Source organism: Nasonia vitripennis, chromosome 2 (assembly GCF_009193385.2).
Source record: "Nasonia vitripennis strain AsymCx chromosome 2, Nvit_psr_1.1, whole genome shotgun sequence".
Classification (NCBI taxonomy): Eukaryota; Metazoa; Arthropoda; class Insecta; order Hymenoptera; family Pteromalidae; genus Nasonia; species Nasonia vitripennis.
The window spans coordinates 28526287-28550016 of NC_045758.1; the positions used below are offsets into that span (position 1 = coordinate 28526287).

Consider the following 23730-nt stretch of genomic DNA (forward strand, 5'->3'; position numbering starts at 1 on the left):
CTGCAGCAGCAGAGCTCGTACTGCATCGGGGCCTTTTGTTCGGGCGGGCGGTGCACAAAAAGTACAGCCGGGCAACAGATGCCACGCGGACCCGCGCGGTAAATCGAAAGTTCGGGAGGGTATACGAGCTTTTTTATCGAGGCTGCTGCGATCGTTCGGACGATGAGTAAAATTAATAGGTAGTTGAATATTTATCTAAATTGCTTAATTATTAAAAAATAAGCGATTCGCAAGGACTGGTCACGACTTGTTTTCTTGGTATTTTCCTTCGGTCTCATTTCTTTCCCATGAAGCCCCTAGCAGCGTTCTCAAAGCCCTGGTCTAAGCACTTTTCCCTCTCATAAATACGATCCTCGAAAACTATTGTCAGCCCCGGCCTGTCGCTCGACCTTTTCTTTTCATTCATCCTCGAGCCTGTCTCGCCGTATTACCCGATGTACTTTTAACTTTTTCCCCGAAAAACGAAGGTGAAACCTTCGAGGAGAAGGAGACTCCGCGAGCTAGTGTCAACGTCGAGGGAGGCAAATATTTTAGAAGCTTATCTGCGAGCACAAACAGTCGTCTCAGCTCTCTCTCTCTCTCTCTCTCTCTCTCTCGAGTTTCGGTCTATATCGCGCGAGAAGCGTGCGCGCGACGATGACGTTATCTTTGTTCCTGTGTTGCTTAGACGGTTTGCCGAGAGATGAGACCGAGGTCTGTATTTGAATACCGAGATTACACTCGCGTACGTAAATTTTGCCGAAGTATATACATGGCTTCTAAGCATAACTCTTCCCAAACGTCTCAATCGAACTAAACCCACCGGCGGCCCCGTCAAACATTGTCAAACTTATCGCCCTCTTTGTGTCCGTGGCCGGCGCTGCCCTCACATCTCCATCATGCACGCGTAGACCTTCTCTCTCCCATCATCATCGTAAAGGGAGGGAGAGAAGCACATCGGCGGAGGTCAGACGGACTCGTAAAACTATATACGCGGAGGGGGAGAAGGCGTAGCTTCGGAGCACGAGGCGAGCGCAAGCCAGCCACGCTCTTTCTTCGTCTCTCTTTTTACTCGTTTCCCGCTCTCGGCGCGCGCGTGCGAGCTCGCGCGTGGTGTACGCGCGCGCTGCGATGCAGCCTGTGCGCACGATGGGATATATGAGCGCCGAGGCTGATGCGTGTGTGTCGGTATGCGCCGAGCAGAAGGTCCATCATCAACGATAGAGACCGGAAACCAGGGGGTCTCTCCCTTCGACCTCAGCTCTTGCTGCTGCTGCTGCTGCTGCTGCTGCTGTAGGTAGTCGGGTGTGTTCTTGCTTGCTTTTTTATGTCGCATTAATGCTTCGGTCTACGTATAGAGGAGTTGTTTGGAGTTGATCGTCCAGTAGTGTCATCTTCGAAAATCCGAAATTTCTCGCCGTCGTTTCTTTTAACTCGAGAGGAGCCTGATGCCGATGCACACACAGCAGCCACTTTTAGCTCGTACTTGAGAGATTCTCTCATCCCCTCCTTTTCGGAACCCGACACACATGTCAGTGGTTCTCATGAACACTCCGGGCTCTAAGTGCCAAGAAAGCGAGCAGATGCGCGCCTCGGCCGTTTATCAGATTTGGTAAGTCATTGTTAACACAGGACTCCCCGTCCTCCTCGCCGTTACTTACACCAAAGTCATATATGCGTAGACGAAAATTGGAGGTTTTGATCGATGCGCTTTTTCTTAAAAGCACTCATTACTATACCCATAACGACAGCTTGCTTTAATCGAGTGTATCTCTCTCGCACACAGCGACGAACGCGAATTATTAATTCTTCACGCGTTCCCGTCCTTAATTTTATTCATAAGCAACATACTTCTTCTTCTTCTTCTTCTTCTTCTGCGTCGGAGTATAAGTCCCACGTGAAATTTCACGCGCTTTATATTCATGAAACAATAAGCCGACCCAATGAAGCGCCTCTCGGTATACGTATAAGAAAAAAGCCCGTCGTAAAACCTTAATTACCATCGAATTAATGTCACAATACATCGCGGTTCCTCTCTATACCGGCGAGGAAATCGAAACGAAAGTAATTCCTACGCCGAAATCATCCTCGCCGCGCGCGAGTCGATGAATCACGCAAAAGAACAATCTTGTTCCTCGCGCAGCGGATGATGCATCCTTTGCTCGGGGCCATAATTGTGAGCGAGAGAGAGAGAGAGAGAGAGAGAGAGAGAGAGAGAGAGAGAGAGAGAGACGGAGAGAAAGTTCGATCTAATCAGCGAGACCGCAAAATGACTCTACGCCGGGTAATAAAAGGAAGGTACGAAATAAACGAAAAGAGAGAGAGAGAAAAAAAAGCATCAACGGGAATTTATTAGTAGTCTCTCTTGTTCTCCTCTCGGCTCTTTTTTACACACGCGGATGAAAAAAGGAGACGGCAATGAAATTTCGCGATGTATATTAAGCTCGTATGTTTGTATCCGTAATAACTGTACATTCGACATTACTACACACGTACAAGAGAGTCAGTATATAATGTAATCCTTATATTTCTCGAGAGCTAATTGCCCGTATATAAATATTTACGGCTCGAAATTCGCCGGCGGTATAATCGCGCTTCTTATTAGCGTGTATCCCAAGCGCGCATATTCTTAAATTAGATTTAAACCCGATTAGAAAGTTCACTCGCGCGTGACTTAGGAAAAAAGGGGCGCATTGTATGTAGCGTAAACGCAAAGCTGCGGCTTAATAAGTTTGCGGCCTACATCGCGGCTCTCAAGGAATGATATTAGAGCGGGCAGCAAGACCCAGCGCAGAAAAACGGGAGAGAAAACTGATTTACGAGAACTAATTAAAATGGAGCGCGCGAGCTGGGGGCAATTTCGACGAGGCAATTGTCGGAGAGATATATGCAACGTATAGGCCCGCGATGCCGACTACCGATATTATAATATGCAGGACGTCGGCGGTGCTGCGCGAAGAAAGCAAAGGATTTTCCTCGATATGCATGCAAAACGATATGGGCGGATCTGCAGAGGCTTTTTACGAGCAGCCGACTGATTGGCGTGTGAGTAACTCGGACACTTAGTGGCTATCAGTGCCCGCGCGATGATGATTCTTTTTTAGCGCGGGAAGAGTTTTTCAGGAGTTGTAGTATACGTTTGAGATTTATGGGAAGACATGGCGAAACGCGGTAGTGGCGGGAGCAGTTAATAAATCAAATCAGCGCTAAAACGCGACGCACCGTGTAACGGACGGAGAGGAGACGAGTCGTAGAACGAAAAAGAGTAGACGCGGGCTTGAACCGTGGATCCCGAGATTAACAAGCGGGAGCTCTGACCACTGAGCTAACGTCTTCGATTCATCCGAAATGCATGCATCGCAGTACGACTCAGCTGCTCGACTCTTATCGCTGACTCGTCTTCGCTGCTCGCGTTGCAGACGTGTGCGTCTCTGACAACTGAAAAATTGACATCGTGTGTTCCGAAAAAAAATCGCTGACATCTTTCGTAATCAGACGTAAATATTCGCGGGAAACGAGATCAGCAAGGAGAAGACCGCATGTATCGAACGAAAGCGAAGGAGTAAGTGCACTGCGCAGAGCGAACGTGAGAAAAAGCAGACGTCCTGGGCGAGTATGTGTCACACTGTGGGTAAGTACGTGTAGTATCCCCGAGGGAGTGTCTCTGTGGTGTATCGCGAGTAGAAAGCGACAGTCGAGTCCGTCGAACTCGCCTACTCTAGACTCCTTTTTACGCCGCTGTATACATTGCATGCAGTAGAGGAGAAGCTGCCAGAGCCACAGCTGTGGAGAACAATGCCGACGACCGCGAAATGCCGCACACGTGCTACGATGTCGCATTTTTCGCGGGGGACTTTTTTTCAGGTGCATAATACACTACTTTCGCGCAGCGAGATTTCGCTCCGGGCCTCCTTCTTTGGACACTTTGATGATGACGGCCGTTACGCAGATAAGGAGTTGCGCTCTTTGTGCTGCTGCTGCTGGAAGGAAGATTGACATCTCTGGCCGTCTAAATGATCAGTTTAGTTTAGATTCTTTTCAAAGACGGGCCAATACACCATGTGCCATTATTTCCACTTTCGAGGCACGGAACGATTCCATTCTGCTCCAAATGGACATTTCCCGGGAGGTATTGTAAGACAAACACACACACACAATGGTCTAACTAAACATCGGCGTATATAGTCGAGGTTACGAAGACGTGACGATGCGAATCTTTACGCCGTGATTCACGGCCGGCACATGCTCCGGTAGACTCTCTGGGAGATGGAAAGTGCAGTCACCCAGTTCTCGATCGGCACATCGTCGTTGTTACGTCGACTGTATATAGGTGTGTATTTGGAGAAGAAATCGCTTGCTATGCACACCGCGGGGTTTAACTGTTATTACACGTGGATTTCGTGTACGCGCCGTTGTTTTCGCGGGCTATTGTCGACGGGTAAATAAGAGGTATCGTTACGAGCCATGGAAAAAATCTCTCTCTCTCTCTCTCTCTCTCTCTCTCTCTTTCTCTCGCGAAAACAATTCGAATGGTATAAAATTCTTGCGAAATAAGGAACGATTATTATACCGGTGCGTGTACGTTATTATTTGATCCGACGGTTATCGCTCAACGAAAAAAAAACACGGTGTATCTATCACGGGAATCACACTGTCCGTAGAACACACACACACACCTCGCGATAATGAAGTCAGCGTCAGAGGATGGCTCCCGGCGCTTTATGAATAAGTACGTTATATCTTAGCGGTGCGACGGAACAATGTTCTGCCATACGCGCCTGTGTTGTCGGGGATAAGGGACGACACGCGTGAGCGCGCATTTTCCAGTGTATACACGCGTTATTCCGAAGGTCACTGACTTGCTGCCTTCCTCTCTCGGAATAGGGGCGGAATGAAGAAATTTTGAGGAAAACGCTCTCCAAAGCGACCACGACAAATTACAGGCTGTACATAACACGAGCTAAGCTCGAGAGGAATTAACCCATTCAAAACAATTTTTCTCGACGATTTTCAAAATTATACAGACCGTTCGTTTTACGCACACCGAGCCGCCCGCCGTCGCTCTTCTGTCTAGCGGCAAAAATTAACAATAAACCCGAGCGCGAGCCGTTACGCGCGCTCGTAAAGGATTTAACTATACGCGGAAGAAAATTACGTAACATTACGCCGTGCAGATTACGCGTTTTTCGTCGATTCGCACGAGAGCGCGTGACCCGTTGTTTGCGAAAAATCCCGTATAGGACTAATCAATTTTTTTTCCTCTCCGAAAATAATGTATACCCACAGCTGCGTACACGCGTCTTTCATTCTTTGCATCGCCGGGAGAGAGAGGCGAATCTCGAAAAGCCAATTAAATCGTTTCAAAGGGAGTATATACTTGTAAAGAATAACACACAGTGGTAAAAAAAGACGCGAGAGTTGGAATATAAGAAAGGATACACAGCTCTCCTCGCGGGGTCGGCGAAAATTAAAGTTCACTGCGAGAGGCTCTGCGCTATAAGGTACTTATGCTCTCTCTCTCTCTCTCTCTCTCTCTCTCTCTCTCGCGAAACGGTACAGTAGACGGCGGCGGAGGCGCCCGGATAAGTTGTACCTCCTTGGGTAATTATCATCGAAGAGCCGCGCAGCAGCGTCGATATGTGCGCAAACGGAAAGAAGGTGAAAGAGACGCGTGCGCTGCTGCAGGAGGCCTTTCTACGCTGTTGGCGATTTTGAAATTTCTTTGGGACTACCACGATGAATGTATATTTACAGCTAATGTAATAGCTGATAAGATATGGGAGTAGAGATTCTCATATCAGATATGCAGGCGCTGTGTAATGAGCCAGTCCATATCGCGCGATTTATTTCTAATGTTATACTATTTCGTTTCTCGAAATTCACACACGCCCGATATAATGCTTTAGCACAGCTCCGTAATATATACCCAATAGCCTTTATCGCTCATTGTGTCCGAAGAAATTACGGCTTATACTACTTACAGGAATAGAAATCACATAGCTCGACGTCGCTCTATAACGTGCGACTTTGTGGCGGCGCGGCGCGGAAAACTAAATCCAATAATTTTCGAAACTGAACAAGCGTAAAAGGGGCAAACGAGCTGGAGAGAAAGGCGTGTATGCGCGAAGAGATGAACCGAAGGCGCCTTGATTCCGCGAGAGCTGCTCGCGTCGCGGTTCAAGGATCAGCTTTATACACGCGCGGCCCGGCCTTCTCGGCGCTCTCCCTCGCGGCGGGCGAACCGAACACTATACATATGTAGTGCTCGACTCGTTGACCCCAAAAAAAAAATATATATATATATATGTGTGTGTGTGTAAGCACGCACGCGTGGAGTTCGCAATTAAGCACTCTTTTGCGGCGATGCTTTTTCTTCTTCTTCTTCGAGGGTGTTAATTTGGGTATGATGCGATGCTTCTTTTTTTTTTGCTGCCCGGCGAAGGAAATTTAATTAAATATCGTTTTTTGCTTCATAAATTTGTTACCAGCTCGTTAAACTGCAGTTGTCGTTCTATATTTGCATGAGCTCGATCTGAGAATAGCAACGACGATCGTTTTTCATATAGTGTATGGAGGAAAAGCTCTGCATACTGCGAAAAAAGTTTCTCAATGGCTGATGCACGTCTTTGCATTGATGTATTCATTGCTGATACACACAAACAGGAGTTATGAATGAAGCTATAGCTATTACGAGTTATTGAAATTCAGCGAAGCTGCTGCCAAGAATTCATCGTAAATTATCTCCAGCTTGAAAGACACTTCTTTCCAAGTCATCTACTTGTGAATATGGAATTACGCACGACGTTGCTTATAATGTATTCAGTTAAGAGTTTACTGCAATACCTCTTTCTAGAAAAAAAAAACCCAACCGTCATGATCGATGAAAAAACATTTGCCGAAGGTTTTATCATCGAGCTTAATAAGCTGATTGAACCGAATCGAGCGAACGATACGATTTACACGTTTGTTGAAAATTTTACGACCATCCGATGAGAATAAGTTACCGCAGGTTATCGCGCTGCTGCTGCAACGTTGTATAACGACTAATTGATTTGAGAAAAGAGCAGCGATCAGGCTAATTAAATCCGCGCTGTGTGCTCTGGCAGTAAAAACCAACATACAGTGTGCGCTATGTTGATTCTCGAAAAATGACGTACCGCATAATGCGAGCTGCTGCTGCAGTGATTCATGGCGGCGGTAGATGTAAACAGTATTAATTAACGCGACCATTTTGATTTATGCCGAGTGCTGTATACTAAAGCAGAACGCCGTTATATAGTTCACCATTTTTCATACACACAAAGTATTACAGAATTAATTACGAAACGAACCACCTACACCACCTAAATCCTACCGACCAATTTCGAGAACAAAATCCACCCCAACGTAAAACATTCAAACAGTAAAACGCAATTACCCATAAGCCAGCTTCGATAACGAGCAATTTCGAGCTAAATTTTTGTACAAGCCCCCCCCCCCCCCCCAATAATCGAAGCCTCGAAAACGTAACGCTCTCTCTCTCTCTCTCTCTCTCTCTCTCGCGTGTATAAAGCAACTCTCTTTCTCCAACGAGAGCAAAAAAAGGAGCCTCGCACTCGGGGGCCAGTTTGACGCTTTCCCGCGCGCCCAAGTTGCTCGCACCTGCTGTTTACGGGAACCGACGCGTTCGTTCCCCCGTCTCTACATGCGCACTGGGCGAGCACCTTGTCTTTTCGCGCGTATGTGCGCGAGAGAGAGCTTGTGCGTGTATCGCTCATCGCCGCGCGTATATTTATGTATTTTGGTTATAAGTGAATGGGTGTAATAACGATTTCGGCGGGCTGACCCAATTTCCGGAAATTACGAGCCGAGGGATTTTATAATCTCTTTTTTTCGAGAGGCGAGGGTTCTTACGGAGATCTGATGATTATAATTTATTACTGCTGTGTCTTTGTGAGAAACGAAGAAGAGAAGTGTGTAGAAAACTTTTCAAAATATTTGACATTCGTCAGACACGCTGAGCTAAATACCTGCAAAGACACATTTGCATCGTATAAATCGACCGGACAAATAATAAAAGCAAAGTGGCACACTTCTTCTGCCCAGCCGAAGTGCGAAATTACAGGCTTTTAACCAATGATGAATGGAGAATCGAGGAAACGAAAGACGCGAGAACCGGCGACGTAAACGATCATCGCCGATCACCGTGGGACTTTATTTTTGCTCATTTGTGCTCACCGATGCTTCTTTTTGCGACACAGTAGCGAGACATACGCGACGACGAAAAGATTCCGCAGATGCTCGCTTCCAAGGGAGGCCAAGCGGTTTTTTCACGTGATTGCGATTTACGCCCGCAGGAGTGTGTGCCAGCGACGAGAAACACCTGGCGCGTTAGCCCGATTTCGTTATCGTTTTTATTGATTTTAATTCCGATGTGTATACAGAGTACAAATACTCAAGGCTATGCGCTCGTATCGTATATCATCATACTTAATCGAATTTCATAACCATTACACAGGCGAGTTGCTTCGAACCGGATGAGGGCGCGAGAGAAGATTTTTGGGAAATTTAATAATCTCAGCTTGTACATACAACGAAGTTCATAATCACAAAGCTCCGGCACCGATGTACCCTCCGTGAAATCATACCTATAATCCCCGACACTGATGCGCGTATCTCATCCACTAATAACGTCGATGCTGCTGCTGCACACAATACAGTTACGCCTCCCCTCATTAAATGAATTATTTAAACAAAAAAAAAGAAGAGGGAAGAAAGAGTCCCCCATCAAGATCAATCTAAAGTGCAAAAAGCCGTGAGTCGAACCTTAATTCCGGGCGACTTCAAAGCTCCTGATTAAGCCCCCGTATATTGAATCGAAACTGCCCATCCATACGGCGGACGTATTACCTCGCGCGAGCGCGATATAAAGCGAAATTTTTCTCATCAGCCGCTATACTCTCGAGAGGGATGAGTGGGCTGCACCTGGATTACGCAAGCCCAGCGCAGAGAGAGAATTCCGGAAGCAGCGGGAGAGGAGAGGAGAGGATCTCGTGTAGGTATGGGCGTCAATAACCTTCGGGCATCATCGATGTTAGAGGCTTCCGTAACGACCTCCAGCGTCATAATGCCTCGTACACGAGTGAAAGAGCACAGACACACACGCAAGCAGCGGATGAACGTCGATAAGAAATTGAGGAAATTGAAAATTCGAGCCGGTTCTTTTTTTAGCCGAGCTTTACGAGCAGATACACCGAGTGTGCCGGTGCTTTATAGCCCCGGCTCATGAATTTGCAGTGCGTGTTTCGTTATTGTGCGCGAGCGCTGTGAAAACGACGAACTTTAGTGGTTACAGTGTTTCGCGGAGAGAGAAGCTTCTGTGTTTCTCTCTCACCCGTATGAAGTTCTTTGGTGATTTATCTCGCGATTTTAACGATTGCCGCGCGCGCGCGCGCGCATCGTAATGCGCTACTGTCCACGGCCGTGTGTGTAGGGGTGTGAGAGACAAAAATAGGAATAACGGATTTCATTCGCGTTTTGAAGCCTGCGGAATGTTCCTTAAATTTTAGTGTATTGCGTACAACGTCGGACCGTTTGAAAAATTTATCGGCTGTAATACCACGCGCCATCGTGAGGAAGGGACTTCTGGTTTTTCGATTGATTGATACTCCTCTCGAGGTGTATGAGAAAAGCTTCGAACGAACCAAAGTAAACGACTGAATTCGATTATTGGTAATTTCAACGAGTAACCCTTTGTATTCACTCGAAAGCGTCAGCAGTCGGCGCAATAAGAGAGTAAGAGTTCGTGACGTAAGGAGGAAGAGAGACGCACAGGTCCAGGGCTAGCCTGAAAAACGGGACCATTATATCCTCGCTCTACGGAAAGCCGAGCGTCGGCAATCTCCTCCCGAGATCCTCGGCTGCAGCAGCCACAGGAGTTACTAAGAGATAATTACCATTCGTGAAACCCTCTTCTCCTCTCTTCCCCTCCTCGAGTCTCCTTGCACTTACACGCCGGCAATTACTATCTCAATGTTGCCCCCTTTGCCTAGCATAAAGTCTTTGCCCTCGTCTCTCTTTTTCTTCCTTTGTGCACCGCTGTTGCAGCGCCTCTTCCTCCTCCTCCTTCTCTTCCTTTTTTCCCCGGAATACTCTTCCCCCTCCGCTTTCGCTTTTCTGCGCTTCTTTCCCGCCGTACAGTCCCCGCTCGTTTATTCGTTATAATTAAGGTTTCTCTTTCTCTCTCTCTCTCTCTCTCTCTCTTAGTCGAGAGCGCTTATCACGCGATTGCTCTTTGACGCAAAGAAAGAAATTCGAACGCTTGAGGAATAATCTTGAAACCGAACTGGCGGAAAAAACGGCGCAATTAAATTCCATGGCCGTAATTTTCTAAACTTTCTACTGCCGCCGCCTACTACTAAGCCGAGGAGTGAGGACTAGTTTACAGCGATAAATTCCGAAAGAAAGTAAAAAAAATGTTTGCAATCGCTGCGCCGCTGTTCTCCATTTTTACCGACGACGACGAGATAGTAAAAAAGCCGCGGCAAACGGCACGCCTCGTGGAATCCTCTGCGCGGCAGTTTCTCGCGCGCGCGGGCGTATATAAATGTATATCGTGTACTACAGTGGGAGCCGAGGAAAAACACGACCTTTCACTTCACGGCGATATGCGCCAAAAAAGCTGCGCGCTCGGAAGCTCTTTCACTACCAAATCGAGCGCGGAATAACCAGCTCTCCTCGTGCGCGGATGTACCGATATTCCGCGCTTGAACGACAAAAACCTGGACTCTACGCGGTTGGTAACTGGTGAATTTTTGAAAAAGTAAACGAGATTTCATAGCTTTCGGTCTCGTGTATACACTGTATCAAATGATCGATAGGCAAAACGACCGTTAGCCATTAAGAAAAGAGTCGCAGGCGAGCAGACAGTGTCACCCCTTTGTATCCCTCTCCCCCTGTTTGAATTTCGTCACAGTCGAGAGAGGCGGGAAACACACACCTGGCAATCGATATTATATGCGCACATGTGCCGCCGCACCGACAGACAATGAGAGAGACTCACGTGCATCACTCCAGAGTGTGTTCCCGCGCGCGAAATAAAGGACGAGGGCCTTTAAAGGACAGCCGATAAATTTTCGCGACCTCGTGTGTCCGGACGATGAAAAATCTGTATCGATTGATTGCCTTATTTAAATTCCGTTTCTCCGGGGCCGATAGCCGTGGAGAATCGGGGTATTGTCGCGGCTAAACGTTCCGTTTACCGAATATAACGATTGGAGTTTGTAAACGTGTGGAGTTGATTGATCGGAAATTCGTCGATGAAATTTTTATTGTCAGACATCGACAGCGGAGGTTGATAAAGAATTGCACAATGTCGCGTTATGTGTTCAGCGGCGAAGGAAGCAGCCGTGCCGATTTTACGCGTTTTAAAACGGACAATGCGCTATTCAATTATTTCCATCAGCCGCGACTGGCGATGATTTATTTAACCAAGAGAGAGAGAGAGAGAGAGAGAGAGAGAGAGAGAGAGAGAGAGAGAGAAAGAGAGAGAGAGAGAGAGAGAGAGAGAGAGAGAGAGGCGTAATTATGTCGTTTCTATTCTTTACTGCCATCGTTCGAGCATTTTCATATGCAAATAATATAAATAAAATCTCAATAACAACAACAACAAGAAGAATCAAAAATACCGTAAAATATACCTCTCCGATTCAGCCCCCCAACACCATTCCCAGAACATCGAAAAGCCCATGAAGCTGTTTTTTAAAAATAGAATTCCGCGTATACCGCACCTATCCTTATAGCGCAAAAGCACTTTGCATGCGTGCTCCGCTTCGGGAATAAAGAGTCTGGCCAGTCGACGAGTTATACGGCTCTCTCTCTCTCTCTCTCTCTCTCTCTCTCTCTCTCTCTCTCTCTCTCTCTCGTTGCAATTTGCTCTCGAGAGCGAGTAGAGCACGCGTACACTCCTCTTGTACATATGCATATACGGATATACTTATATATATGCAAGTCGCCGCCGAGAGACGGCCGAACGCGATACTTCCATTAAAACGGTGAATCGTTGCATAATTTTCGCTCCGCGGATACGCCGAACGAAGAAGTGGCGGAGGGACGTTATTAGCCTCGGTCGTTCGTTCTGCTGTCGCGTGTGTGCAGCGCGAGAAAGAGAGGAAATTAGCCTCGACCTCTTATTGTTGCCGAACGAGTGTTTATAATCCTGAATTTTGGTGGTGTATATTTATTAAAAAAATGATTTTGATTCAATGAGCCGTTGACGACACTAACGAGCTACTTCCAACACAACAGATCTGAGAGAAAACAGCCGAACCGCAAACAAACAAATCAGTCTAATAAAGTTATTAAAACGAGACCGCGTAGTCACTAGTCCGAATCGGAAAAGAAACCAGCACGAAACAAAAGCCACTCGGTCGATTATCAAGGGCAGACGATGAGTCGTTTAATTTTCCCAACGGCTAATTGGAACGAAGCTACTGGCTACTGGCCATAACAATGGAAGGCGAGCGAGCGAAACGAGTCGTTGCATCGTCGTCGGAGGGGCGAAGCTATGACGCGAACGATAGCATCGAGATCTCTACCCCCGAGCGTTAAGCTCGCTTCGAGCTCGGTTTACTTAATTCGTCATGCGTCAGTGAAGGCTGATGCACACGCTGTTAGATTGCTATTCGCGCGGGTTTTTGCTCCTTTTGGCGGATCGGTCGATGTTGCTCGGTTTTTTACGGGAAAAGTTTACATGGACTTACTTTCTACCAGGTGTATGTAAATGCAAGGCTGTTAATGAAGCTTTCACTTACCTGAAACAGAGAAATGAAAAATTTGTTAGTTATACACAAAATTATATTTCTTAATACTATTGCGTTCGAAGTTAAACTTTTCGAATCTCGAGCTATTAGCAGTGAATCACAATGGCTTGATAAATGCAGATTCATTTACCCTTGAAAAAAAATCAGCTAACAAGCAAACCGAACTCATCGAGCTCTTAATCGTCTGCATTACACGCTTCAGCAGAGATGTGTTTCGATTAAAGCTCGCACGCGAATCGAAGAAACAGCAACGACACAGGGATATCCTCTCCATCTCTCTCATCAAAGGTGAACAATCAAAAGAGGTCAAACAACGCAAGAGTCTTTCACGTGTCTAACGGAGACGGAGGAGAACAGAAGAGGCGACAAAGTGACGCAATATGGGAACGAGAAAGGGAAACCAGAGGTTTGATGTGACGACGCACCGGAGTTAATGAACTCATTGTGGTGATGGTACACACAACACACAATACGTTCTGTAGCTTTACTTTTGATTTCGATGCATGTGTTTGTCGTTGGGACGGTGTATTGAGGTTTAGACTTAACCATCGATGATGAGCTTTGATTAGTGATCATTGACCCGATGATCCTTTGATTCGAGATTCATCAACACGCGTCGAGATAGACCGTTTAATAAATGACGATCAAAGTCAGAATTGCGAAACCGAATACAATAATGGTCAAACGAAAAACTCTATACATTTAACATCGTTTTACACGCCGTAAAACGCCCATAAATCACCAGTCCAATCGCGACACACTCGTCTCGGCAGTGTCAACCATACGAGTATACAAGAACGTAGCGCGGATAATACAGTACTTCTCTCCGCATACTTCGAAGTGAACTCTCCACCATGCCTCGTCGGAATATTACACATAGCTGACCCCGAGAGACGTCTTCTTCTTTTTACGAGGAGGCACATCACGTCACAATGGAAAGCCTCCTCGATGCATGGGTTAACGACTGAAACTCAGGCCGGCCATCTCGTAACCCACATTGCGTAGGAGCTACGAATGATTTATATTTCGGGGTTCCGCTGCAGCGGCGGCGGCGCCGTAAAACTGCATTAGCCGATAGTAAAGCCGCTCGAGAACGGGAAATAAAGTTTTACGCGAGGCGAAGCGAGAGAGGAGAGAAAAAAGAGGCTATGGGAAGGTTCGGGGTTATATGGGTGGATACCTCTATCTCTCGCAGCGAGATTTTTCGCCGAGGATGATCGTTTTACGATCGGGCAGGTACGTATGGGAGAGAAAGAAAGATTCGGTGATAGTCCGAGTTTCGGGCGCTTTTGAAGGTATCATAATACCGGGTTGGGCGCCACCTTGGGCGCCACTATTCGCGAGATGTCTATCTCTAATCCTGTTTGCTCTTCCGATGCTAGACATAATTGGTCAGCTTTTATATTTTACGCGGCGATAGCGCGCGCTTTTATGACGACGATAAATTTCGCTCGTATTATTCTTATCGTTCGATATTTATTCAAACAAGAGAGCCGCAAACGACGCTAATGGCAGTGGCAAATTATCACGTTTCCAGCAAGCATGAATTATCGGTTTTCACGCTGTGCAGCGAATAGCGATGGAACGATTGCGTTCTCGAGTGTCGTAATTAGTAAATCATCTACTCTTCTGTGGAAACGCGTCGCGATGCATGAAATCGGAACACGCTCCGATGCTCTTGACGCGCCTCTCTTCACGGCTCTTGGAAACTAAACGGGACGTCGAGAATGCAATCAAAGGGCGTGAAACTCTCCACTCGGCCAGATTGGAACGCCCACACCCACATATATTATATACTCAGCTAATCAAGAGCTTTTGAAAAGAGAGTCCGTGCAAAAGATCCGTTCGGTATTGCAAAACGTACGAATTGAAAAGAGATTTGTAAAATATTGCGATTGCCAAATGAACTTGTTTTGTGCTGCCGCTGCTGATGTGTGCGATGGTTGTAAGTACGCGTTGATTGATAGTTCGAGTGTAACGCGATAGTTTTGAAAGAACGGATTTTTAAACTGGAACTAAAGGCCCTACCTTGGGTAATAATTGCAAGACACTTCGATTAAAAAGGATTGAAAAATTATTTTAAAAAAGTACGAATCCATACAACTGATTTATAGACGAACGTACTCTACATAATGTGAACATTTTTCAACTATCATCGAATCAACCAGCGGAAAGACGCGGAACGGCTCGGACTCGCGCATTGCGTCTCTCTCCCTCTCTCACTGCGTTCCGTTGCGGTGAGCGTGTAATACGAGCCAACAGGCCGTGTCTGTGGTGGAGCCTCGCTTTTCACTGACCGCTTGAAAAATTCATTAGCTCCATTGTTCCGCCACTTTATGCATACATTGTTGCAGCTATATCGCGCACTGGACATGCGTAAGCCCATGTTATGATTATGTAATGAGCTGACTTCATTAGCGAATTGAAATGTCTTCCGTTCGCGCGATATTCGTAATGGTTTTTTTATCTAATTTATTGAATTTTAAATTATTGATCATAATATCAGTAGGGAAAAACCCAGTCCAAAACTATTTCGTCTTACGGCCTACTCTAACATACCGCTAGAGTGCGGCGGGCCTTTTTCTCCGTATGTGCAATCGCCAATAAGCGCGCGCTTTAAGAGCCCGAATCCACGAAGATCGTCGTGTAATCAGGCGGCAAAAACTGGGCATTTCGAGCAGAAAAAAAGCATACGACTCCCTTCACGGTATACAGCCTGGAACGAGAGCGCGAAAGCATGGAAACGTTAACGACCGACCGGATGCTTACCGTCCGAGTTGAAAAAAGCAACGCGAAACGTGTGTAAGCATGCCGTGGCTTTCGAAAAATTTTGACCTCTTCATCTCGGAGAAAAATTTCTCTGTCTCTCTCTCTCTCTCTCTCTCTCTCTCTCTCTCTCGTCGCGTTCGTTATTTGACGAGTCATTCTGGGGCAATTTTGTAAGATCCTTTCTCGAGAGAGCGACATGTGTGCGCGAGTGTGTCTTGGAGGGCAAAAAAATATCGACCTCTGCGAGGGTTTCAACGGAACGATTGCTTTATTCGTCTGAGCTTTTTCTTCTAGGTGTGTATGAAAGTGGAAGTATTACGTCCATTGTGAAGAGAGAGAGAGAGAGAAATGCGCTGGATTTCACGCGGATCGATCGTGTGAATGTTTTGTTCGGATGTGAAGATATGTGTGTTAACGTCTGACGTACTATACAGCTTTCGTCAGTCAACGATTGCAAGATCAGTTTTAAAAATCTTTCCAACAAAAAGGAGTATAACTGTTCATGCACCAATCCCATCAACAACCGCGCATACCACCGCGGGCTAGCAATGCGCAGTTCGTTCGAGGGATGCATGAGGCGTCCTCTGACTTGACTGACGGCACAATCCTCGATGGAGCTCGGATACCCTTCGGAGATCTTCCTCCTTCCTCCTTCGTAGCGGCTACTGCGCCGCGCACGCGCGTGTCCACCCGATCTCTCTTCGTGAAAAGACATCGTCGTCCTCGTCGTCGGGCAGAGAAGAAGGAAGGCAGGAGACGGCCGCACGTTCGGACAGATGGTCGTGAACCATGCGGAGAGAAGGCCAGATGGATTCCTTCTTTAAGGATGTATGGACTGTGTGCGAGGGTGTACACTCTGCGCTAAAAGTGACGCACTTGCACGGGATTTCTTTTGATTGAAAAAATTTCATTTTTTTTTTAAACTTTGTTAAGATTAAAATAAAAAACCCCAAGAATGCAGCACGATGCTTGCCATTTAAAAGGTAAGCTCGCTTTCAATGGCGAACGTACGGGCGATACATCCTTAATTATGCGGTTTTACGTGGACGATGTCGCCGAGAGTAGAGCAACAAAAAAACAAGTCTAAGCCGAAGAGAAGAAGACGAAACAGCCACAAGGCGGCAGGAGGAGGAGAGAAGGAAGTCCGCGCAAGTAGAAGCAAGAACGGCGCTTACGGACCGTCTCCAGATCGGACGGACGAATGCAAATGTCGCCTGTATCCACGTGTGCGTGTGTGTATTTCCACGCATACACACGTGTACTGATGGCAGGGGTCGTCTTCTGCGACGACGTAGGCGCTCTCCTCTCCAGATCTTCGAACCTTTTAGTTAGCAGATGCCGCGAGATATACCTCGAGGAAAGAGACTCGTCTTAGAGAGCGACTCTCTCTCTCTCTCTCTCGCTCGCTTTGCTTATAGTAGACGAAAAATAGACTAGAGCGGCGCGCACACATATAGAGAGAGAGAGACGGAAGAAAGAGACGATCCCACGTGTGCGATCCGATGCTACCGTATGAAGAAGAGGAGCCGACCTTGTCCCCTTGTCCAACCGGTCGGAAAAGAAGAGAGAAGAGAGGGAGTCTTATACATGCGCTAAGAACTGGCATTTGTATACACCTTGGGGATTGACAAAAATGGCTATTCTATTCTTCAAGGCGAGGGTTGTGCGGAGGAAGTGCGTCGTAGATCTGGATGAAAGAGGGGTGTAAGCTTTTTTCCCTGGACATGGCACAGGTTTACCGAAATATACCTGTTGGAATTTACGATTGAATTGTGTACTATTATTTTTGAAGTATTCGAAGGCTATACCAAGAGATTACTTATAAATTATCTTCACTCGGTGATATGGATAAAGCCAATGTTTTCAGCGGAGCATTTCAGTAGCAGCGCCATTCGGATCACCGCAATTTTGCAATACCGAACACAATGAATCCCACCGTCCATAAGGATTATCTTTAAACTCGTTATAACGTAGCGTGCTTAACGCAACGTGTCCAGAAACTTCGCGTTAAAACGTTCTCAAGAAACGCGCACTACAACGCACACAGCTCGACTCTCGAAAGGATCGGTCGAGAGGGTTCGTTTTTCTTTTCTTTTATTTCGAGTGCACAGAAGAGAAAAAGAGAGAGTCCGTTTCTTTGAAAGCACGTGTGGGTGGGAATGTGCAAGGATGATCCCGATGTATACGATCGGAACGAAGATAAGGCTGCGGTGCGTGTCGTCGTCGTCTTCGTCGTTTCGTCGTCCTGGAGAACCGGTTGCCAATGCACCTACACGCTCCGATGCAGTTGCACTTCTGATCGGCGGATTATCGAATTGAGTGGAGTCGACTTTCTTATATTATTTATCGACGTTTACTTTTACGATGTTTGTCGTTGAGGGATCGTTAAGCTTATCGCTTTTATTAATTGCGTGAGTAGAGGGAGAGGATTTTTTTTTAAAAGAGCGTGATGCCTTACTTTCTAACGGTTTCATATCCCGAGAAGATTATTGATACGCGAAGATCGTGCGAACTGATAACTTTTATCGTTCATCTTCGTACAGCACCTGAAAACTACTTTCCGCTCAATGAAGATGTTATATTCTTCGAATCGGAAGAAATAAAGCGCTGTGACCGTACAGAGGAATTTTCCTCATCCACTGCGCGCATTGTATCAATGCTATTTTGTTGTAAAATACGTCGTTCCTCCCGGCTTGCACAACATCTCTCCCGGACGCACTTTCAGCCGCAGCCGCCAGCACGTCGAAACGGAAAAGTTATACGCTTTCTTGCATATCTTTTGCGATATTAATCGCTCTCTAGCTCTCTCGGACAGCATTGTACAACGAACTACAACAATTTTCCTCCGGCGCAAAGAGGCGAACGTAAAGCTCTCTCGGGCGCGCGCGCGAGCGAGATGATTTATGACACGCGTCAATTCGAGTTTCTCGCGGAAAAACGTCTCTCGCGCGAGTATATTTCGGCCTCTGCTCTTATAGTCTCGAGAAGAGAAAGAATTTGGATAACTCTGTGTAAGACCGATCAATCACGCGCATCGAATTTGTCTGACGTTGAAAGAATGAAAAAATGCACAAGTATACGTCGACAACTTAATCCTCTTACGTAACCCTTTATGCACATATCGATCAAAGTCCAATTCCATCACAGAAGCTCTACGCCACTTTTTCTCTACATTTCCATCCAATTTCCCAAACCCGCACATTGTGAGAGACGCCTTAAATCCCTTGACGCAGCTCGCGCGAGCGTTTAACTCTCGGCGAGTAAACGCGTGTTCGTAATCTCTCGAACCCGCGCGAAGAATTTTCCCCCCTCTCCCTCCAGAAAATTGTCTTTCGCTTGCTTTCGTCTTTCTCTCTCGCTCCCTCGCCGCAAAACTACACGAGCCATGGAATTCCGGATTTTTATACACCGTCGACTTCTGCCGCTGCTGCTGCCAGTGGCGAGAGCGATTAATTAAGGAACGTTAGCAATTAACGTCCGATTCCGCCGCAGCTCCGAATACGCGTGGATTGCTCGGCGATGCCGGCTTTTATTGCTACCGCTGTTGCGCGCGACTGGAATTTTAACAAAGTTCCTTTTGGATTTTGTCTTTAACGCGCGCGCGCGAAAGTCGAGGCTGCTGATGTTGCTTTTAACCGTGTTGCCGAGTGTCTTACATTGCGCTCGTCGTCAGTCTCTTTCGTTCTTCTTCTTCTTCTTAGCAGTTCTTCACACAATTGGACATTGTTACGAGCTAAGGAGTGTACTATGTATTTACAGCTCGCGGTGACAAGAACGAAGATGATAAACGTACACATCGACACACGCTAGTATCAAATTTCTCGATTTTATTCTCCGAGACAAGGTTTCATTAACAAGGTCGTTCCATCGCGAGAGCGTGTGGGGGATACCACGAAACGCATAAAATTACGGTCAATCCCGCGCGCGAAAAGCAGCCGAAGCTTTAATTAAACGGCCACGGCGAAGGAAGGCGGCGGCGGCCGTCCTGAATGATTTCGTGTGAAAGCACGTTAAAAGAGAGCCGCGGCTGCCATACACTCGCGCACACACACACACGCAGACACACAGAATCGCGCACAGGCTTCTAAACACGGGGAGAGAGAGAGAAGAGAAAGCCTGAGAACATAATGCGCGCAAGAGCAGAGTTGACTCGCTAACCGACTACGACTACTACTAAAGCACATCCAGAGTAGACAGATGCACCGGGAGCGGCTACCGGGATGAGAGATAATTTCGACATCGCGTTTTTAGTGATTTGTTGCTTTTGAATTTTTGTTCAGCTTCTTCTTATCCGACGAGTCAGCGGTAATTGATTTTTTGAGATCGGTTATGAAATTTCGATGCGCTAACGATGGGAACGTGACTGATGATGCGATGCCGCTCTCGGATATGGATATTGCTCGCGCTCCGCGAATTGAATATTTAGTGAAAAAATGACGTAAAAGTAAAAGCAGCGGAGGTTTTTTGTAGTAGTAGTAACAGTCGGAGAGGAGTCGTTTCCATGATAATCAAACAAAAACCGAGAAAAATACTGCCCACTAAATCAACGCGCGCGTGTCTCCTCTATAAGCGACAAAAAAATACTCATGCAAAAATATGGCACGTCCAAAAAATTCAATAGAAAGCTGCGTTTGCTTAGAGCGCAAGAAATATATAGCACTAAAAGTGTATCTCTCCTCCTTTTTGTGCTATATACCAGACGTTTCACTTCCTTTCAAAACAGGATTTCGACTTTCAAAAATAGTAACTTTATCTTCGAAGATATTTTTTCAAGCGCACTTGCTCAAATTCCTTCGCAAGTGTGGAAGAATCATTACGCTGTAGTCGTCGTCTCCTCCCAGAGCAACATTGCATAGGCTACTAACACAGCGGCGTCGTTACGTCACCCGCGCGAGTCTGCTCCTTTCGAGGACTGCGGAAGATGACTTTCGCGATTACCAAGTCGAGCCTTAATTGCCAGAGACGCGCCGCCTGTGTACGTCTGTGTCGAGAGAGTGCACTAGTTTATTTAGATAAAGAGACTTGGATTACGACGTTCTGTCAAGTTTTTTTTAATTAGTTACAGCGCGAGATATGACTAGATCGACTGATTTACGCGACGTGGATGTTCGAATAAAAAATTTGAAAATTTAATCGATCGTATTTTTTCACGAACGAGAGAGAGCCATTTGAATATTTTCGAGCTCGCGCGCGCGCGTCTGCGGTGCAGAATCGAAAATATAATAACGCAAATCATCGCGGAGCGTTTAACATTCTCGGCTAACGAGCCGCAAAGCCCAGACGGTGTATATATATATATATATTCAGGAGGAAAAAAGTAAATGATACAACCCCAATATCTTTTTGAGTGAGAGGCCGCCCGCCGAAAATTACGCATGCGAAAGTAGCTCTAAACTGCCATTAAGTAGATGCCGGAATCCTGTTTTATCGCCATTTTAAATTTCAGCAATTTATTTCGATCGCGCTAGCTCCAAAAACTTTTCATTTTGTTCTATACACAGCGCGCACGAGAGACGATTATAACGAATAGCTATGAACGGTCAGAAAGCTTGCGTTGAATTATGATATAACAATTAATAGAAACGTCCTTGTGTATTAATAAATCCGAGTATAATCCTGTGCAAATATTGGTATACGCGAGAATGATGGATGTAAGCTTATACGAGCACACAAAATTGTATAAGTAGGCATATTCGAAGCACCGAAATTTTAATCGGAAATTCTAATCGGCGATAGAATATAGCCAAAGGCGTATAATGGTACTGCAGCATATAAATGAAGGTTTCTATAATCCTATAACGAAATGCAGGCGGTTCCCCCCGATGTATTATGAGAGAGGAGAGAGAGTCGAACGGGGCCAAAACCTAAAATCATCCTAGCTCGCACCCCACGAAAAGCGGTACAGACATGCAAAGTCGTCCGTTCGCAGAATCGATTGCTGGAATGCTCGGTATGTATGTAAATCTGTGCGAAAAATTCGTCTCTTTCTTCCTCTCTCGCACATTTCAATTTTTCACTCTGTGTCCTGCGCTGTGATTAGACTGTGACGTATTTGGTGTATACGGATGCGCACGTGCGGGAAGGAACGAGACTTCACTGAAGAGCGAGCGAAATTTTAAAAAAGGACCCTGAGGAGAGAGCGTAAGCCGCGGCACAACAACCCTATAGGGTCCTAACCAAGGCCCGATTCTAAGTCGAGAGCTATATTTACGGTGGAAATTAGGGGCTAGTTAGAAGCCGAGGCTCTGCGAACGCAAGACCCTTTGGCGGGAACGTCTGTCGAAGGCTAATGGCTTGAACTTCTGGGTCGAGCGCAAGAATTTTTATCCTCTGGAAGCCTTCTGTTACTCTTCTATAGATTTTCCAAGCTCGATAGATTGAAAATTCTCCAATTAGTCCGAATGTTTAATTCATCAAAGAGACTTCTAATTTTGAGGTTAGGTTCGCAGTTTAGCGTCCAGCGCACCGCGCCAAAATTGGCTTGCTTTGTTTACAAAATGCTTTAAAGATCAGGAATAATTCCTCCCGACGACCAAAACTCCATGCTTAATTATCCCTCATAAGGCCATCATCCCGTCCAACAGAGAGCCATATACACCAGAGCGCAGTATACATCAGGGCCCGTAGCCAATTTCTGCTCGGCTTCCCATGAAAATACCCTCGAGGCACAGGCGCGTATACACGCACGCACACGAAGGAGACCCCGACAGTACAGCAGCATCAGCAACAGCCAAGGAAGGCTCTCAACACGAAAGTTCTCGGCTGCAGAAAAGAGAGGGGCTCTTCGCTCGCTGTTGGCTGCAGCCGCCGCTTCCTGGAAAGCGGGGTTGGGCACCTGTCCCTCCGCCAGTGGTGCTCCCTCGAGGCGCTTTGAGCACCGCTGAGCAGCGCACTTCTTTCACACACACACACACACGCACACCACGTGTTGCGGCGCGCACACAGCGCGTGCGTGTCCTTCCGGTGCGGCCGTAGAAGCGAATGTGTGTGTGTGTGTTGTGGTCGTATGCGTATTATACGTACTCCCGAGGTGAGCAGTTCCCCTGCCGCCGCAGCATCCTCCGCCGAGGGAGGAAACGCGAGGCGATGGAAAGTTTTTTTCGAGAGGCTTTTTTCCGAGTATCGTTGCGTATACGGGGTATTGGGAAAGAAACGGAGCTACTGCGTTGATGGATCGATTTTTTGTCGCTAGGAAAATTTTGCACCAGTTGAGCGAATTTAAAATCGTTAAAAAGCGAAACCTCTCAAGCTCGAAACTTTCTACGCCGATATCTCATGCTCTCCTGGTTACATGAAAACTGCTGTAATTTATTAACATCCATAATTTATAGATCAAAGAAAATTCGCATAAAAAGGCTAATAACTACAAAGCTCCAGTTTTAGAGCGAAAATAATTGAGTTCGAATACAGCGAGGAGAAAATCTAGCGGTGCTACAGTACGAGCGCGCGAGTGTATACTAGCCGACGTAAACAAAAACTTGCCCCGTGTAAAACAACAGGAGCTAGAGCGGGCATCGTGTACTGGATTTACTTTCACGAGCTAAATAACAATGTAAAATTCTATAGCTGCTCCGTAGCCTGCATTGAAGACTGATATTTCTCACTGCGGTGTACGGCCGTTTACGATAATTAAAGATAGATATATCTTTCAAATAAGATTTAATAACCTTCGACTAGCTACTAAACTTTGATAATCCATTGACATTTGAATAATCGAACGATTCCTAATACTCGGATGTTTACACTGCATCGTCGGGGAATCCCGGAGTAATAATAATAATCATTAGTCTAAAGGTCAGTACTTCATGCATATTCTCCGACGAATAAACGAGTAGAAAACTACTCGAAAAGCCTCAGAATAAAAGAAAAGAAAGCGCGGCAACCCGACTGTTATTGTTTACCCTGTCCCCGATCAATCCGCACCGCTTCCTTTCACTATACCTACCCCCGCACGCATCCACGAACCTTGTCGAAAAAAAATCTCTAAAAAAGACCGAGAAAGCAGCCGATCCTCGTCTCAAATCTCCCAGAAAATGCGGGACCCCATACGTCTCCGTAATATAGAGAAACAGCCGGTCGACATTTTCGCCAAGGTTAGTAATGGTTCGCCGGAGAGCAGCTGCGAGCACAGCGACGCTACGGAATACCGATGCACTTCCTCTCTCCCTCGTCAGCCGTGCGA

The 23730-nt window shown here is 46.4% G+C and overlaps 1 protein-coding gene across 3 annotated transcripts in view; it reads right to left on the reverse strand.

Moving 5' to 3' along the window:
- LOC100119338 (neurogenic locus Notch protein) overlaps nt 1-23730 on the reverse strand; it is a 175376-nt gene that overhangs the window by 150249 nt on the left and 1397 nt on the right. The window lies entirely within an intron of this gene.